Source organism: Vigna unguiculata, chromosome 1 (genome assembly GCF_004118075.2).
Source record: "Vigna unguiculata cultivar IT97K-499-35 chromosome 1, ASM411807v1, whole genome shotgun sequence".
NCBI classification, from domain to species: domain Eukaryota; kingdom Viridiplantae; phylum Streptophyta; class Magnoliopsida; order Fabales; family Fabaceae; genus Vigna; species Vigna unguiculata.
This window is the reverse complement of record NC_040279.1, coordinates 14,339,567-14,349,467: the sequence shown is the minus strand read 5'-3', so window position 1 is coordinate 14,349,467 and position 9,901 is coordinate 14,339,567.

Sequence of the window (9,901 nt, the reverse complement as noted above, 5' to 3'; positions counted from 1 at the left end):
CTGGGTTAATCCATCTTTTACCCAAATTCCATGGATTAGCAGGAGAAGACCCGTACCATCATTTGAAGGAATTTCATGTTGTTTGTTCATCCATGAGACCTACAACAGTGACAGAGGAACATATCAAGCTTAAGGCTTTTCCATTCTCATTGCAAGATGCCGCTAAGAATTGGTTATATTGCCTTCCGCCAGGTTCCATCAATACCTGGGAGACTCTGAAAAGATTATTTCTGGAAAAGTTTTTTCCAGCATCTAGAGTTGCTGCTATTCGCAAAGATATTTATGGGATAAGGCAACAAGAAAGAGAAAGTCTTCACGAGTATTGGGAAAGATTCAAAAAGTTGTGTGCTTCCTGTCCTCATCACCAAATAAACGAGCATCTCCTCATTCAATACTTTTATGAGGGATTGAGTATCATGGATAGACAAATGATAGATGCTGCAAGTGGAGGGTCATTGGTGGACAAAACGCCAACAAATGCAAGACAATTGATTGAAACTATGGCGTCGAACCATCAACAATTTTCCACAAGGAGTAATTCTATAACTCTATTGAAGGGAACCCATGGAGTAGAAGCTTCATATGTTGCAGATCACAAGAAATTAGAAGGGAAGTTGGATGACTTAGCAGCCATGGTAAGGACCTTGACAGACTTACAGAAAAAGCCTATCCCTTCTACTTTATGTGGAATTTGTGCTTCTACTAATCATCCTACAGAGGCTTGTTCTATGTTAAAAGAGACAGGGACGTTAGACAATGAACAACCTCAGGCATATGCTGCAAACATCTATGGCAATAATAGACCACCTCGGCACCAATACAACCATGATTTGTCCTCCAACAAGTACAACCCAGATTGGAAGGAATATCCCAGCCAGAAATGGGGAATCAACAGCCTCAACACCAACAAGTCTATGTTCCACCTCAACAGAGGCAACAACCACAACCAACTGCAACCTCTGGTGATTCAAACATGGAGGCAATGATGAAAATGATGGCTGACATGATGAAGGGACAAATCAATGAGTTAAAACAGACGATGGAAGCAACCAATCAAAATTTGCAAAATCAGATTGGACAAATGGCAAATGAGTTAAATCAGATGAAGTCTCAACAAGGCTCAAGCAATTTGCCTGCACAAACTGTAATCAACCCGAGAAATGTAAGTGCTATTACTTTAAGATCGGGTAAGCAAATACAAGGTCTTGGGGATGCCCAAGAAGATGAAGATAAGGACAATGAAGTTGTACCTAATGATGAAAGAGGAAGATCAGATGAAGCAACACAAGCAACATCTGAGATGCCTGCACCCAGTGATAACTCCAGGTTGGTATCCCCTAATACTTCCTCTGAAAATCCTTCTCCTTATTCTCCTCCTCCTCCCTATCCAAACCGTTTGAAACCAAAAACTAAAAAGATGGAGGAGTTAGACAAAGAAATCCTGAATACTTTCAAGAAAGTGGAGATAAACATTCCTTTGTTGGATGCTGTGAGACAAATTCCTAAATACGCCAAGTTTCTCAAAGAATTATGTACACATAAAAGGCGTATTATGGACAAAGAGGTAGTGAACATGGGAAGAAACGTTTCTAGCTTAATCAAGAAGCCTGCAGTCAGAATGCCGCAAAAGTGTAAGGATCCAGGTATGTTTTCTGTTCCCTGCATTATAGGTAGTACTAAGTTTGACAATGCTATGTTAGATTTAGGAGCTTCCATTAATGTAATGCCTTTATCTGTTTTTACTTCACTTCATCTTGGACCTCTTAAGTCTACTGGTGTGGTCATTCAATTGGCCAACCGTAGCACAATTAACCCTGCAGGTGTGCTAGAAGATGTTCTTGTCCGTGTGGACAAGTTAATTTTTCCTGCAGATTTCTACATCTTGGATATGAAGGATGATGAAGGAATGAGTTCAACCACAATCATCTTGGGAAGACCATTCATGATGACAGCACGTACCAAGATAGACGTGCATGCAGGATCCTTGACTATGGAGATAGGAGATGAGAAGGTGCAGTTCAACGTGCTAGAAGCCATGAAGCACCCAATTGAAGACCATTCTTTATTTTGCATTGATTTATTGAGTAATGTAGTGAACAATTATGCTTTTGGACTTTTGGACGCTTTATCTGGTTTTTCTTCTTCTTTGGATTTTTCTTTTTCGAATATTTCGGGCTCAATTTTAGACGAAAGAGAAAATTGCAAAACAGGTGATGTTGAGGACGCGGTGTCACTATTTGATACCTCTGTGGCGTCCAAGTGTGATGCTGAGGTGGCTGAAATTACCTTAGGCAATAAAATGTTGCCATCTGTGGAACAGCCACCCACTTTGGAGTTGAAACCTTTACCATCTCATTTGAAATATGTTTATCTTGAGAGGGATGGGAAACTCCCTGTTATTATATCTGCCTTGCTTACTGACGAGCAGGAACAAAAGCTATTGCAGGTTATCAAAGATCACAAGCGAGCAATAGGCTGGACTTTGGCAGATATTCCTGGTATTAGTCATTCTTTCTGCATGCACAGAATACTCTTGGAGGAGGATGCTAAGCCAGTGAGGCAACCTCAGAGGAGACTGAATCCTCAGCTGATGGAGGTTGTGAAGAAAGAAGTCACCAAGTTGCTACAAGCAGGTATTATATATCCATTTCTGACAGCACTTGGGTGAGTCCTGTACATGTGGTCCCCAAGAAATCTGGGATCACCGTGGTCAAGAATAGAAGAACGAGTTGATTCCTACTCGTATTCAGAATAGCTGGAGGGTCTGTATTGATTATAGAAGACTAAACCGGGCCACCAGGAAGGACCACTTCCCTTTACCATTCATGGACCAGATGTTAGATCGATTGGCAGGTAAGTCTCATTACTGTTTTCTTGATGGATTCTCTGGGTATTTTCAGATTTGTATTGCCCCAGAGGATCAACATAAGACTACTTTTACTTGTCCATTCGGTACATATGCTTATAGAAAAATGCCATTTGGCCTTTGCAATGCTCCTGGAACATTTCAACGATGTATGATGAGTATTTTTACAGATTTGTTGGAGCATTGTATTGAGGTTTTTATGGATGATTTTAGTGTATATGGTTCATCTTTTAATCATTGCTTGTCTAATCTTGCTAGAGTCTTGGAGAGATGTGAAGAAACTAACCTTGTTCTAAATTTTGAAAAATGTCATTTTATGGTAGAACAAGGTATAGTTTTAGGTCACGTTGTTTCCAAGAATGGTATATCTGTAGATCCTGCTAAAATTGATATTATTTCACAATTGCCTTACCCCTCTTCTGCGAAAGAGGTTCGATCTTTTCTTGGACATGCAGGATTTTACAGGAGGTTTATCAAGGACTTCAGCAAGATAGCCAACCCTCTCTCCAACTTGTTGCAAAAGGATGTAGTATTTGACTTTGGAGAGAGGTGCAAAGATGCGTTTGATACATTGAAAAAGGCGCTTACCACCACTCCTATCATCCAGCCACCTGACTGGACATTACCATTCGAGTTGATGTGTGATGCATCAAACTTTGCAGTAGGAGCGGTGCTTGCACAAAAAGATGGGAAGCTATCACATGTGATATATTATGCTTCCAGAACATTGGACACAGCGCAGGCTAACTACACCACGACTAAGAAGGAATTATTGGCTGTTGTGTTTGCCTTGGACAAATTCAGACCGTATATACTTGGTTCCAAGGTAATTGTTTATACTGATCATGTAGCATTAAAATTCCTTCTGAAGAAAGCAGATTCGAAACCAAGGTTGATCAGATGGATGCTACTGCTCCAAGAGTTTGACATTGAGATTCTAGACAGAAGTGGAGCACATAACTTAGTAGCCGATCATCTTAGCAGGATTGAAAATGGAGAAGATAACATTCCTATTAAGGATGACTTTCCTGATGAAGTCCTCCTAGCATTGACTGCTGTGAAAGGTATGTTTCCTGAACCTTGGTTTGCTGACATTGTTAATTATTTGGTTGTTCTGCTATTCCTCCTTCCTTCTCCAAATATGAAAGAATCAAGCTAAAAAGTGAGGCAAAGTACTATATCTGGGAAGACCCAATCTTATGGCGCATTGGTAGTGACCAAGTCATAAGGAGGTGTGTTCCAGATATCGAGATACCTCATGTGCTTGAGTTCTGTCATTCATCTCCTTTTGGTGGACATTATGGCACACAAAGAACAGGTAGGAAGGTGTTGGATTGTGGATTATATTGGCCTACTATTTTTAAAGATGCACAGAGGGTATATGAAAATTGTGAGCAGTGCCAAAGGGCAGCCAGATCCATTACAAGAAGGGATGAAATGCCTCAACAACCCATGCTATATTGTGAGGTATTTGATATTTGGGGTATTGATTTTATGGGTCCTTTTCTCCTTCTTTTGGGTTTTCTTATATTTTGCTTGCTGTAGACTATGTCTCCAAATGGGTGGAAGCCATAGCTACAAGGACTAATGATTCTCGAGTTGTTATGAGTTTTGTCAGGTCTAACATTTTCTGCAGATTTGGGATACCACGAGCCATCATCAGTGACCAGGGGACTCATTTCTGTAATAGGCTACTTGAGAACATGTTGAAGAAGTATGGGGTGACACATCGCATTGCTACACCATATCATCCCCAAACCAATGGGCAAGCAGAGATCTCTAACAGAGAGATTAAAAAGATACTAGAGAAAGTAGTGAAGCCTAGTCGAAAGGATTGGGCCACAAGATTGGATGAAGCACTTTGGGCACACAGGACAGCCTACAAAACACCTATAGGTATGTCACCTTTCAGGGTGGTTTTTGGAAAGGCTTGTCATCTACCTGTGGAGATTGAACATCGGGCCTATTGGGCCGTGAAAGCATGCAACTTGGATTTGGAAGAAGCAGGAAATGAGCGAAAGCTTCAGTTGCAAGAACTAGAGGAGATTAGGCTAGCAGCCTATGAAAATTCAAAGTTCTACAAAGAGAAAACCGAGAAGTTCCATGACCAAAAGCTTGTGGCTAGAAAGGATTTCAAGGTAGGCCAGAAGGTGTTACTATACAAATCCAAGCTTGGTCACATGAGTGGTAAGTTGCGTTCTACTTGGGAAGGACCATACATTGTTACAGAAGTCTTCCCTTATGGAGCAGTGGAGATCAAGGAAGAATCTTCAGCAAGAACTTTTAAAGTTAATGGGCATCGTCTTCGGATATTCAATGAAAATCAAGATATGTTGAACAAGACGATGGATGGGATGAACTTGACTTCTCCCTCATACCTTCCACCTTGAGGAGGTAAGTACATTCATACTTTTTCTTTGCATTTTATACATATTGAATACATTGAGGACAATGCATGGATAAAGTGTGGGGGTGTGGAGAGATTTCCCCCTTTTCTGTTTTTGTTTTCTATTTGTTTTGTTTTTTTTCTCTTCTAATTTTGTTTTCTGCTTGTTTTTATTTAAAAAAAAAAAGTTTCTGCTTTCAATAAAACATATTGACATTGGATTTTTGGATTTGATTTACTAAGTGGAACGATCATAATTCTGGGAAAATAAGAGTCATGTGCTATGAATGGATTGTTTCTGTGATTTACCATTGAGTTGATTTGAGAGTTTCTGGAATAAATCTTTTGTGAAAGAGTTTTTGACCTTGTGAGTTTTGAGCTTTATTGTAAGGATGAACTACCGTGTGTCATGCCTATTTTTCTTGTGTGATTTGCTCGTGTCTTGTTGGTACTCAAATGTTTAGCTTGATTCTGTTGTTTTGCATCTTAGGTGAACATGCATGATTTGATATGATTGAGGCATTTCTTGTTTTTAGCTACTTGGCCAAATAAGCTAACCATGACATTAATCCATTGGTAGCCCCTTGAGCTTAAACCTCTTTTTCTTGTTTTGAGCATATTGTTAAACCTTAAAAAGAAAAAGACCATTTTTTCCTTACCTTAGGGAGAAAGAAGGAGCTAGTGGATTATGTTGAGATTGGTTGAGGAATAAAGTGTGGGGGTGAGTATTTCCCCCACAAAGTTGTAAAAATGGCAAAAGGAAAATAATTGTTGATGACAGAGTGTTGAAATGAAAAATGATTGCTGTTTGAAAAAGAGCAACAAAGGATAAAAGAGAAAAAAAGAAGAAGAAGTAAAGATTGTTTTTGAAACTGTGCTCCATAACTCTTTCTTCCTTACTATTTCAAAAACACACAAATCCTAAAGTTTTTCCTACCTTTGCCTTGGCCTCATTATAACCTTGAAAAGTCCTCATGATTTTTGAATGCATGTTTTCTGAAAGCTGTGAATATTAGAGTCTTGCTAAGCATTGAGAGTGTTTACTTGCATGGGTATTTTGAGTGAAAACACAAGCCAAAACACTTGAGCGAATCTTAGTGAGAAAATATACATTTGACTTGAGTGTTTCTCTTTCATATTTGATTATCTTGTAAACTCAAAAGATTAACTCATGTGTGAAAAACAGAATTTTATCCATTTGTTTGTGCATGACAACATGTTTTCTAGAAGATTGATCTGTTTCCATTGGTATTCATTTCTTTAATCCACTGAAAATATGGAATAAAAGACCACAGAAAAAGTTTTGAAATTGTTCAATTTTGCCCAGGAGTGCAAAAGGATAAGTGTGGGTGTGTGATGAGTTCAAATTTTTGCCCTCATTTAATATTTAAATTTGGGGATTTAATTGATTTTCTGTTCTTAAAGATTGATTTAATTAGGATTTGTGATTATTGGATTTATTGAGTAAGTTTGGTAAAAGTGGCGTAAAAATTGATTTTAGTTGCATAAAATATTATTGGATATTCTAACGTTTGTTAATGCAGCTGAAATTTATTTTTGGTCAATTAATAGTGTGATTTTAAATATTCAAAGTTACAAAATAAGTCCAAAATCAAGAAATTCTGAAAAAGAATAAATTAGGAGCTAAATGCACCCCCAGTTTTCATTTGCACACTCCTCCCTCAAGTAGACCACAAAAACCTGTTCTGCACCCCCAGTTTTCACTAAGTTGCACCCCTCCTACCACTTAAACTCCACTCAACCAGATCATGCCATGTGGCAATCCCCACCTCTTAAAATTAGCCAACCAGAACAAGCCACATGTCATAATCCCCACCTCACCAAATTAACCAATCAGATTCTGCCACGTCATCATCTTCATCTCCCAAAACCCTAACCCTAGTTTCCCTACCACCTTCCATCACCATGGCAGCCGCCGCCGCCATCTCCCGTGGCCACCACCGTCAACTCGCCGGAGTTCCACCACAAATCGCGTGCTCCATTTCCGCGGCCACTCGCGCAGAACGCCACCATCTTCCTCCATTTGCGCCTCCGTCTTCTCCGCAGAGAGCCACCACGAACCTGCAACCACAAATCGCGTGCTCCGTTTCCGCAGCCACCGCGAGCCACCGCGAGCACACCACCATCTTCTCCATTCTCGCGTCCAACAGCTTCGCGCGCCACCACCATCGCCATCTCCACCGCGCCTACACCTGCATCTGCGCGAGCCATGAACCTGCGCAGCTTCACGCCACCACTGAACTCCCGCAGCGCCACCATCATCGCGGCACCATCTTCTCACCTCTGCAACGCGCGAGACGAGCACACCACCACGACCACCACGCCGCTGCAACAGAACTGCCACACCTCCGCTCGCCGGACCACCGCGCAGTTCACCACCTGTTCTGCAGCCACCGCGAGCTCGCCGGAGCAGCCACACGTCGGAGCAGCCGCCGTCACGAGGGAGGGAGAAGAGTGTGAGAGTGAAACCCTAATTCTGGAGAGAGAATCTGCACTGCCACATGTCAGCGTCTGATAGGACAATCAAACTGGTCAACTGGTCAACTCTGGTCAACTAGTCAATTCTGGTCAAATTCTGGTCAATTTGGTAAAAATGCTTAAATAAGAGGGGCAGAATTGGAAATTGGACAGAAATTAAGTTGCTAATTAATTAAATAAAAATAAAAGATTTTAGCAACTGACAGATAAAGCCCAAAGTCCAGTGGAAGCCTATATAAAGAGACTTAAGGGAGTAGAAGCGGGATACAATTCACGACTGACAATTTACAACTCACAGCTTAGACACTTAGAACTCTCTAGTTTTGGCAGATACCGTCTCCACCACATCTCTCATTCTTTCTTTTATTTTCTTTCTTTCATATCATCATGTATTCCATCAAAGCCATGGAGGGCTAAGCTTTTAAGGGTTGATTCCACTGTAATTTCTTAAATGGATTCTGAGGTTAGATGAATTTATATGTTTTGTTATTTTGATTATTGTTGTGGTTTTTGTTTATCTATGTCCTTTGCTTCTTAATCGAATAGAAAATAATGATTTTAAATCTACATGCATGCTAATCATATGAATTAAAAGGTTTTTAAATTAAATTGAGACTTTACTTTGATTTTGTTTAGAAACTTTCATTTGATTAAATAAATTTTTGCCAATAATTGAGACTATAATTTAATTAGAGGTAATTACTTTAACTAAAATTAGTCAAGACTTTACTTTGATTAATTAAGTTTTCTATTTGGTTAAGAAACAAAGGAATAGACATGATTAGGCATAGTAAAATTAATTGAGACTGTACTTTGATTGAATTTACTATGGACAATCTAACAATTCTCACTTTTAATTGAGACTGTACTTTGATTAAAAGTGAGGATGCCAACAAATGAATTGAGTCTTTACATTGATTGATTTGTAAATCAACAACAATAATTAATTTAACAATAATCTCTAGATAACCAATGAAGAATCTTATTTAGAAAAAACAGTGGAATTGACCTATTTACTATTACTGTGTTTACAATCTTCCGTGTCATTTTCTTTGCATAACAAAACCCCCCTATTTTTATAGTTGCTAGTTTTAAATTGCATTTTTGAGAATCAAATATTTGAGATCAATTCCGTATTCGTTGTGAGACGACTCAGGGTTATCTTAACCCTAACTATTTTCTTCACTACAAACTGGCAATACTGAAGTTGCTAAAGTAGTGGTAATTTGATCGCCTAACGACAGCGATATCAATTTCCTTTTCAACTGACTGATTTCCTGCAACAGATTCCAATTTTGTAGCATATTTCTTTTCTAGTGCTATTTCTTCTTCATCTGCAATCTTAGGCACATCATCTTGCAATTTTGGGTTAGTTTCATCAAATACAACATGCATAGACTCTTCAACATTCATGAATCTCTTATTATAGACTCTATATGCCTGACTTTGTGTAGCATAGCCTAGAAAAACACCTTTATCCTTTTTTGCATCAAATTTTTCAAGACTTTCTTTGCCATTGTTTAAGATGAAACACTTACATCCAAATACATTTAGGCGACTTAAAATAGGCCTCCTCCCTTTGAAAAGTTCATAGGGTGTTTTCTTCAAAATTGGCCTAATCAACACTCTATTTAAAACATAGTAAGCAGTGTTGACTGCATCAACCCTAAAGTACTTAGGTAGTGAATTCTCATTTAACATGTTCTAGCTAGTTCCTCAAGTGACCTATTTTTCCTTTCAACAACACCATTTTGTTGTGGGGTTCTTGGTGCTGAAAAATTATGTTTAATGCCATGTTTTTCATAGAAGTTTTCAAGCCTTTCATTTTGAAATTCCCCACCATGGTCACTTCCAATAGACACTATCGTGGAACTCTTTTCATTTTCAAGCATCTTGGCAAATCTTTTAAAAGCATGAAAAGTGTCATTTTTGGCAGCTAAGAACAAAGTCCATGTGTACCTAGAGAAGTCATCTACTATGACTAATGCATAAAGATTTCCACCAAGGCTCATGGTTCGAGATGGACCAAATAGATCCATGTGAAACATCTTTAAAGGTCTTTCAGTTGAAACAAAATTTTTGGGTTTGAAAGAGACCTTGGTCTGTTTTCCTTTTTGACATGATTCACACACTGTATCCTTCTCAAACTT